Source organism: Trachymyrmex cornetzi, unplaced genomic scaffold (assembly GCF_001594075.2).
Source record: "Trachymyrmex cornetzi isolate Tcor2-1 unplaced genomic scaffold, Tcor1.1 scaffold143, whole genome shotgun sequence".
NCBI lineage: Eukaryota > Metazoa > Arthropoda > Insecta > Hymenoptera > Formicidae > Trachymyrmex > Trachymyrmex cornetzi.
In genome coordinates, this window is record NW_017296016.1 from 286,333 (window position 1) to 296,386 (window position 10,054).

The window sequence follows — 10,054 nt, forward strand, 5'->3', positions numbered from 1 at the left end:
AACTTATTTGTTCTTTTTACTATCGACGATAAAGCTTTCTTAAGGATACTCTGATTTTTTCCAAGAAATTAATTTTCTTTTTACCTTCTACTTTTCGTTTTATTCTCCATCAATATGAAAAGTAAGAATAAATACGAAGAACATCTTTAAAAAGGCTTTACTGTCAATAACAAAAAAAAAACACTTTTTATACATTTGAAACTTATTATCTCGAAACCTACAGAACGCACTGTAACCATTTTGGTCTCATTTGAAAGATAATTTAATTCTGTACAAATCTTGTTTTGGTACTTTTTGTTAAAAAGCGCATATGTTCCCTGATATTTGTGAAAATAAATAGAATAATCGTGATTTCAGAGGTTTTTGAGCGATAACTTTTTAAGGAAGCATTTTTCAACTCATATTTATAGAAAACTTTTTTTCAGAATTAAATTCCTATAAAATCTCGAAGTCTCTAAAACGTTCGAAGCCTGTATAAGAAAACGGAATTTTTAGAAACTAACACTGAAAAAATATTTACTAAATTTTATTAAATATTTGCTTAAATAATAACGAAATATTTACTTACAGTAAATAAACATTTATTTAGAATAAAAAATTAGACTTAAATTAAATAATTAATTACATTTTCATATTCAGTAAATATTTTGTTAGTACTTCAAACTAATATTTAATAAAGCTCAGTAAATTTTTTTTTCATGGATAATGGAAGTTTTTTAAAAAACATATTGTTTCTTAGAAATATAAAAAGCACTTATTATTTGTGGATGAATAAAATATTGATCAAATTTTATTTTATAAATGTTTGTATTAATAGATTGATATATTTTTTACTCAATATATTTTTTAAAATTTTTTCCTTTTGTATCATAATAAAAAAATTAACGGATTTTTCGACAATCTGGTGTTTTGAAAAGTTTATTCAATGTCTATTTCTTGATGAGAATCTTCATTCCGCGTTTAATCTAGAACTCACATCATAAAGTCACTGTGTCAGTGAACGAAATGTGCGGTAATTCCGCGTAAGATTGCTTGTTATTTTACAGCAGGTAAGTCTTCTGCATAAACGTGATTAGAAGGTGGAACGATGTTTACTAAATTCAAATTGAAATACGACGCATGATCGCGGTATTCTCAAAGGGACCTTCCACCTGGTAGGAAATACGACTTCCTTATTCCTTTGTCTTGTTTTTTTTTTCGCTTTCACAAAGTGCCGCGCATGGAGACTGTGATGTGCAAGTGGAAGAAAGAGAAGGAATCACATCGCGCGAGAAGAGAAGCTCGCGAGGCGAGTGGCGCGAGCTTTGCGGCGGCGATTCCGCGTGCAAAAGTCGTAAATCTCGAAATTTTCCGTGTGTCAAGCGGGTGTTTGTATGGCGATGCCGTTTAAATGCCGCGTTTATAGAATCGGTAAATCAAGTTTGGCAAATCAACTGCCGATCCCTATCGATGACGCGGACTTAAGATGAAACTATACGGCTGCAAAACAGTCAATTTTATTTCGAGATATAAATTCTGAGCCACATAACAAATGCCGTAACAAATTAAAATGTATATGTCTTTCGGTTCTTTTATCAATGCATTCAATAAGAGTTATTTATGTTGATTTATATAAATTTTTTGTCAATATAAATTTATACGTCTAATTCATTTAGAATGTATATTAAAGTGATCAACTGTCTAAAATTAGGAGAGATAATCTCAAATTTTAACTCTTCCACTTTATAACGCGTCCTAAATATTATCCCAAATTAGAATGATTATGAATTATCCTTCTTTAAATGAAAATAATAAACATAAATTAAAAAATATGTAAAAATAATAAATATGAAATATAATTTTTAACTAATTTGTGAAGAATTTTATGATTTTTATTTAATATCCAGATATTATTCATAAAATACACTCAGCAGAAAAGTATAATTAAACAAAATCTCGTAATTTTTTAAATGTAATTTTTGTTATTATCTAATGTGATGTTATACCGAGTGTTATACGTTATATATTATTATAGTTATCTACAAATATAGTAATATAATATCATTAATTTGTTTTATTATCAATTATTAAAAAAGTGTTTATCTATTTAATTACAACAATTAATATTAAATTTTTTTTAACCCCTTGTGATCACCAGGGATCCATCGGACCCCAAACAAAGTTTGGGGTTTTATATTTCTAAAAAAGTCATATTCTTATACTAAATAAATGCTTTTTTATACAATAACTTTATTTGGTTATTTTCTGAAAGGTCTCCTTTATTTTTCAGAATAAATATCTTTTTTGGAACGCGAGTTATTGCAGTATTTATTTACCTAAAAGTATCATATTTCACAAAAACGTTGAGAATGTTAATATAAAATTTTTTTCGATTCAATAATATAAAATCGAAACTCGTGAACTTCAAAAACGTTTTGAGAAAGCCAACATGATTCCCGGTAACTTAATATATCATTTATTTATTCCAAGACATAAGGGAAAAATTGAAACGAAAATTACATCATTAGCTATTATGTCAACTCTTGTAAATGTATACAAAAAATAAAAATACACTTGATTCACTAATTTAAGTATTACGCCTTTTTCATTTAACCTATTGTTCCTATACTATCCTTATAAATTACGTCCCGCATGTATGCGGAACCGCGCTGTCACACAACAGAATTTTTTATCTAATTTTTTCTATAGTCCATTCGAGATCCATTTTGAAATTTGCAGGATTACTTTATAATTGAAGTGGGAATATGATAATGTTTTTGAAATTTTGAAACTGGTGAGTTAATGATAAAAAATATTAACGAAAATTATAAACAAATGGAAAATAATTTATTCATATAAAAATGGTAAATTAAAAATAACCCGTCTATAGAACAATTTAAGATCTTTAAAATCGGTCTCTTGCATTTTTTTTCGTACGACTAATGATTTCGACGATATAATAATTTGAATATTCGCATGAGTGACGTTTTTTGAGTTTCTGCAATTTACAAGCGTGAATAACTTCACAAAAAAAGATCTCAAATTTTTTTCGCGAAACACGTGTCTCATATTTTTATCTAGAGGATATATCAGCAAATTTAAAAAAAAAATAATAATAATGATGCTTCAAAAGTGCCCAGTTTGACGTGGAATGCCTCCAATACGAGAATTGAGAATTAGTCTAATAACCGCACCGTAGAGCTGAAATTGAAAGAGTATTAGTCGCCCACAAAACTGTAAATTGAAATAACTCGTATAATTTGTAAAATAATTGTATCACATATGTATATACATCGTTGTATTTGTTAGAAAGGACCCTATATAATTTTGGTAAAACTGTACAATAGAGGACCCTTCTCCTATGACCTTAACCTTGACATATGTTGTCAAGGTCATGACCTTGAATAATCTCCACCAAGTTTTAGCCGTCGCTCGTCCTTCGTTAAAAAATTATTAATACAAAAATTTCGTATATATTTTGACTTATTCGTGCGTCACTGAAGCAGGGGGGAGGGGGTGAAAGTCGGAGGTAAGAGTCGTGCGCCCCTGCAGCAGGGGGGAGGAGGGGTGAGAGTCGGAGGTGAGAGTCGTGCGACCCTGAAATAGGGGGGAGGGGGGATGAGAGTCGGAGGTGAGTCGTACGCCCTTGAAAATAAAAAAAAAATACTATGTAGAATAGTATTTAATATTGCATATATAGCAAAAATAATACGTTATTTTTCAAACTTCTTTTGTTAATAACTTTTTAACGAAGGACGAGTGACGGCTAAAACTTGTTGGAGATTACTCAGGGTCATGATCTTGACAACATATGTCAAGGTTAAGGTCGTAAGAGCGGGGTCCCCTATTCGAAAAAATTACCATAATTTTCATTATTTCAAAAATATTTAATTTGGCCTGCAAAAATTATGCATATCCTTTCGTTGTCTAATATGGATAATTTGTTTAGGTAGAACCCCCTATTTAATTTAATATTATATTTATTGATATTATCTTTATCTTTGTGTTAGTTTATGAGATAAAAAGGGGTGGCCACTTATACGGGGACAATCTGTAAAGTAGAGGTATAATATTTATTATTATATCGTCACGGACTCTGGATTTCGAATGTGCGACGATCGATCTTGATGTGCATCCGTGTACGCGAAGATTCGTATATTCGCAGAGATTCATGCATACGGACTCGCAACAAATATTAAATATACACGCCTCGTACGCGAATCTTATTTGTAAACAAGTTTTCTGCGAAGATCATAAACATTCAAACGTTCATATGTTATTTTCAGAGTGATGCTTCAAAAGTATCTTTTTCTATATTCTTTAGTATAAAATTTGCGTTTGAAATGAAATGTAATTTCTATACTTAATTCCTAAATATTTTTGTAATATTTATAATGTATTCTCTTAATATTGGGTATGGGAATAAGTTTCCGCCCATTGTAGAAAGATGTCGTTAGTAGCATTGCTTGTGTGTTTGATAGAACGGCAACACATGTGTTTGAAAGGTTTGTGTTCAAACTTTTGAGCCCAATAGTTGGCATTCGTTCGAAGCGTAAAAAAGAGTAACTTTTTTTGCGTTGAAGATGTCGGAATTTATTCCAAAAAAGCAATATTTGCGGGAAGTTTTACTCCATTATTTTATTTTAAAGAAAAGTGCTGCAGAATTGCATCGTTTGCTCGTAGATGTTTACGGTGAGCATGCTCCATCGAAAACCAGTTGTAAAAAATGGTTTCGGCGATTCAACAGTGGTAATTTTGACGTGCGTGACAAAGAACGCGAAGATGCACCGAAAAAATTTCAAGATGCAGAATTGCAAGCATTACTCGAAGAAGATTCATGTTTATCGCTCGATAGGTTGTCAAAAGAGTTAAATGTTGATAGATCCACTGTTGGAAAACGTCTACACGCAATGGGAATGGTGCAAAAAGAAGGAAATTGGGTGCCATACAAATTGAAAGAGAGAGACATGGAAAGACGTTTGGTCATCTGCGAGATGCTTCGTCAACGACAACAAAAGAAGGGTTTTCTACATCGTATCGTAACTGGCGATGAAAAATGGATCTACTACGATAACCCTAAACGCTTGAAAGCATGGATAATGCCAGGTGAACCAGGCCCATCAATGCCAAAACGAAATATCCATGCTTCGAAGATTATGTTGTGCATCTGGTGGGATCAGAGAGGTGTTATATATTATGAGCTGCTCAAACCGTCCGAAACCATCACTGGCGATCGTTATCGACTACAACTGATATGTTTAGATTTTATAACATTTAATCAGAAATTAAACTTACAAAAATCTTAGAAATCTTACAATATTTCATAATAAACATATATGGAAAATTCTGAGAAAAGGTATACGTAGATTTCCTGAGAAGTGTTCCAATTCGTATAAAAAATGTCAGAAAGGTATAAAATTATTTTAAAATTCTGAAAAATTATATAGAAATTTTGAAAAATTATATGAAAAATTCTGAGAAAAGTTTTCATTAAGGTAACTTCGCCAACACACGCTTTAAACTTGTGTATACTTACTGGAAGATTTTCGTTAAATCCTCTTATTTGTATTATAATACCTGTAGCTTGTTCATTCACATCGATCTCATAACTAAACCCAGCCGTTACAGCCGGGTGTAAGTCTTCGAGTATTAGATATTTTATTACATTGCAGTACATTTGCAGGCGAACTGCACTGAAATGTTATTAATATAAATTAAGTTTAATAACAAATTAATTTATAAAAATTACAACACATAATAATTACAAGTTAGAGTTTATAATAGGTATATATATCGATCGACAGATGTTGTAGTACTACTATAATGTATAAATATTTTTACGTGTCCAAGCTATTATTTACTTTTTTGCTACTCGATCAGTCAAAGGAGAAACAATATGTAGATTTATATGACACATCGGCCAATGAAACTTCGGGCAAAACCAAATCTCCGACATAAGATCTTGGTGTATTTTTACAGGATATTTCGAAGCTTCTGCTGATACCGGTATGATAGAAAAATCATTGGCAAGAAATTCGTTGCTTGATGGTAAATGAAAATTAGGCAATGGCTCGATAAATTTCCAGCGTTTGATCGATTCTTCCGATATTTCAGTACTCGTGTAGTGTACTTTCGAAAATTGCTCGACTATACACAATCGAACCTCGTTATTGAAAGTCATTATATTGATCGATTCTGGTACCAAGAAATCCAAACATTTTTGTATAGCTTCTGAGTTACACTCGAAATAAATATATTTTCCAGGCACATAATCACGCGACGGATAGAAATGCATACTCTTACATATATTGAACACACCATCGTGTTGACTAAAAAATCTAAAAAAGAATTCAATTATAAGTGGCATATTTTACGTATTTTAATAGTATTGTTCTTTTCTACAAATCTATTTATTCTTAAATTGATATTTACCTAAAATTATTTTTTCCAATCTTAATAAGTTCATTATAAATACTTTCTTGTGGACCCGTCCTTTTTACTAAATTGATGAAGGAGAATACTGCATCTAGAACTTCTCGCTGATGTTTCACTCCCTCATCGGTGAGTTCTACTGTGGCGACTAGCCACTAGAGGTCCACGGGACTCACTCGGTTCGCGTAAGCGCCTCACCGCGCGAATTTTCCTTTAAATAGAATATCATTCTGGATTCATTCCAGGCGTCTAAGGCAAGTCCCCCACTACATCGCCTTACTGATGAGTCTAGTAGTGTGGGACCAAGACGAAACGCTGCGGCCGACTCCGAAGCTTCGAGTCAGGCCTTCTTGGTGGACATATCCACACTACTATAACCTCGATATAAAAGATTCTTTAACTAGTTATCTACGTAAAAAAATGTGGGGCCTTGATGCGTTTTCTGGTACTTATAATAACGATAATGGTTTCGGATACAACTCTATCTAACCATTATCGTTATTATAAGTACCAGAAAACACATCAAGGCCCCACATTTTTTTACGTAGATAACTAGTTAAAGAATCTTTTCCTTTATGTTCGATAATCCATGAAATATATTTACATGGTTTACTTCTGTACAAATTAAGTAGTGAAGGCAAAGCCCATGTTACATGTATCTGTAAAAGACAAGTTTCATTTTTATATGCATTTGTTCAGGGCATACAATTTTTTTTTAATTTGTTTGTCCAAGTTACATACTTGGTTGACATCTTTGCAAACTTTAATGTGATACATTTTTTTAAAAGCGTCAGTATCAAATGGAAGGCTATCTTCAAATTTATTAAAATCGTCGGGGGGCAGATCGTAATTTGGTATAGTATTACAAAATTTTGTGACACATTGTTCCAGCGTAGAAAGTGATGACCTTGCCTATAAACGAATGTACGTACTATATTATAAATTAACTATGTTTAATAAGACATCAGTTGTTCATCGCAAATTTAACGTATTATAGTTACCTGTATAGCTAGCATCATTCTGTGCGCGCTATAATGGCGCTTTCTAAATTCGTGCAACTTTTCGTACAACTTGTCATCATCTATATCATTGTTTAAAGATATTGAACTACCCCGAAGAAACTTACTGGCTGGATGATCAGGTCGTGCGATAAAAGATAAAAAATTTCCCTTTGTATTTTTGTCCTTAAATGTACTCCATTGAAACTCTATGCGAACATGGAACATTAAAAAAACCGCAAGTTTTAGTAACAACATTACGATTTACATTATGATTTACATACCTCTTTGTACAGCCTCTCGTTCCCTCGTGATGTCATCTTTCTTTATCAAGGGTTCAATGAATAATTGAACAAAACGATCAAGAGCTGCAGATAAATATCCCTATACATCAAAATAATACACTGTACACTCGCAATCTGTTTTGCCATCAGTAGTGCCACCATGGAGACTGATAAATTCATTAAAACCGTTTTCCTGCAAATACAATGATATTTAAACATGAAAATGTGCAAAAAATGTATTTTATGATAAATTCACTTATCATATTTTAATAAAAATATAATAGTAATAAGACTCAATAAATTAAAAAAAATTGAAAGAAAAAGGGCTACAAGCCTAAGAGTTAGTCGTTAGAAATAGAAATTTTTAAAAAACAGTATAAATATGTCATTTAGTCAGAATATAAAACTTTAATGTGCCTGCAATAAACAATATAACATAAACAAACGTTTCGATCCCTGTTGGATCATTATCAATGTTATATAAATTTTATAAATTTTTATAAATTTTAACTTTGTAATATTTTTACCGTTCTATTTTTGTGTATTTAACATTGATTTCCCTTTTTCTTTCAATTTTTTTCATATTTTAATACATTTGAATGATTTCCGGATCCCATGAAAATTATGCGCTGAAGGAAATGTGCCAGACCTGGAACTTCCGGTGGATCGCTAAAACTGCCTACTCCCACACATAAGCCACAAGATGCCTAAGTTTAAAAAATATATATACCTATATTTCTTATCTTGCGTTGCATATAGAATGTTAAATTGGTACATTAAGCACAAACAGTAGTGAGATGGCTGCTAAACAGTTTACACATTTCGAAACGAATCCATAAACATTTACAGAGGATTAATAGAGGAGTTCACGTTTTTCAAACAAGGACCCCTGATAATGAATGCGTTTTGAATTACGCATGAAACGCACGATGCATCATTTATCCTTGTTATTCACAAAATAATAAAGAAAGACAAAATGATCAAGCGCTTTATGCATAACACGAAACGCATCCGATATCAAACTTTACTGGATGAATACGCTGTAATCGTCATTGCGATACTTTATTCTTTCACGTCCGATGAGCGATAAAAATGGATGGACGCAATTGCGCTTATGATACGCTTCTGAACGCAGTTTTAAAGAGATAGATTATTTTTTATGATTTTATAAGTCCATCTTTGATATTATTATCTCAATGTATTTTTAATAACATATTATGTAAAAAATAACACGCTAGAAGTATCGAAAAGCGCTAACTAAATTGTGTTATTTATACCTTCCATACGTCTCTTTTAACTCGTTTAGCTGAAGAACAACCTGCTTCATAATCTTTATAATTCATATCGTCATTATTCGCTCCTTCCAGATCAGATATTAACAAAGCTGTTAAACCGTTTGTTAATCTAACAACTCTAAATTTGAAAAACAATACGATTAACAATAAAAAATGAAACACCAGAAAAAAATCTTAATTCTTCTTTGTAGAAAGTACTTTGTAACATTTCTCTTAAAATATTATCATCGCAGTTAATAATATGTCACACGCATATTTCAATTAAAATCGCCTCTTTTGCTCCACCCCAGTCTCACCTATATTCGGCCTCATGATATTCCGATTTTTCAGGCGTATCCAGAACTGTGTTGGACATTATATCAACATGCAAGACACCGGAAATTATAGGCACAATCCGTTCGGAGAACTCAAAATAAGATTTCTGTATGATTCAACTTTCTTGCCAGTGGACTGGGCACAGGTTTAATCAGCACTCTAGCCGACACTTCTTCATTTTGTCTGTTATATGTTGTCGAACGAATATCAATATGAAAGTCAATACCAGTGGCTTGTGTATATACATACATTGTAGCAGAGTAGAAATAGAAATAATAAAGCAAAGTCGTACGTACACAGTATCCGAAAAATCAGAATTTTGTATTTAGCAATGGGCACACGAATCTATTTCTATCTATTTCAATTACAAAAACTTTAATTTTTAACATGTACTTTTGTATATTAATAAGAGATTAATCAAAAATTATTTAAAAAGAAATTTTGAACTATATAATTCATCTTCTCTAATATAATATCGCTTCCATGTTAATTATATCTTAACAAAATTACCTTTTTAAAAAAAGGTAAAAAAAAGGCGTCAAGTGTGCATGTACCTTCCATAAAAAACCGTACTTTACATAAACTAAAAAAAAACCATTACATAAATAATATAGTTCAAGTGGTAATGTTGTTAATTTTTTATTATAAATTACCTCAGTAGTACGTACGCATGTATTAAAAAAGAAATGAAATCATATCTTTAAATTACGCCAATTGCAAAACGAATATATAATTTCTTGCAACATATAAT

At 31.4% G+C, this 10,054-nt stretch overlaps 1 pseudogene; it reads right to left on the reverse strand.

Moving 5' to 3' along the window:
- Positions 1 to 4,976: 4,976 nt before the first annotated feature.
- Positions 4,977 to 10,054, reverse strand: part of LOC108757441 (nardilysin-like) — a 10,687-nt pseudogene continuing 5,609 nt past the window's right edge.